Here is a 304-nt window from a genome sequence, read left to right as displayed (position 1 = left end):
TTCATTAAACACTCACTGACCATTTTAATCAATTGTTTAATTTGTGTTAGCCAACCCAAAATCTATTGGTGGGACAAAAATCTGTTTACAAACAGAAATTAGGCTAAATCTCCTTTTGAATTGAGAAGCAATTAGAATAAATCATTTTGCATCCTTCATGTAAAGTAAACAGTGGAATTAGCTTTTTGGCTACAGCATATCAATTTCATTCAACGGGAAAGCGATCCTATGAAAGAACATCGTTAACACCACCAAATGAAGTTCACTTTCTTTTTTTATTTTGCTTTTCTTCCCTTTTGGTTAT

The sequence above is a fragment of the Tigriopus californicus genome, chromosome 1 (assembly GCF_007210705.1).
Source record: "Tigriopus californicus strain San Diego chromosome 1, Tcal_SD_v2.1, whole genome shotgun sequence".
Lineage (NCBI taxonomy): Eukaryota > Metazoa > Arthropoda > Copepoda > Harpacticoida > Harpacticidae > Tigriopus > Tigriopus californicus.
The sequence above is the reverse complement of the archived record's forward strand: the minus strand, read 5'-3'. Positions refer to the sequence as shown.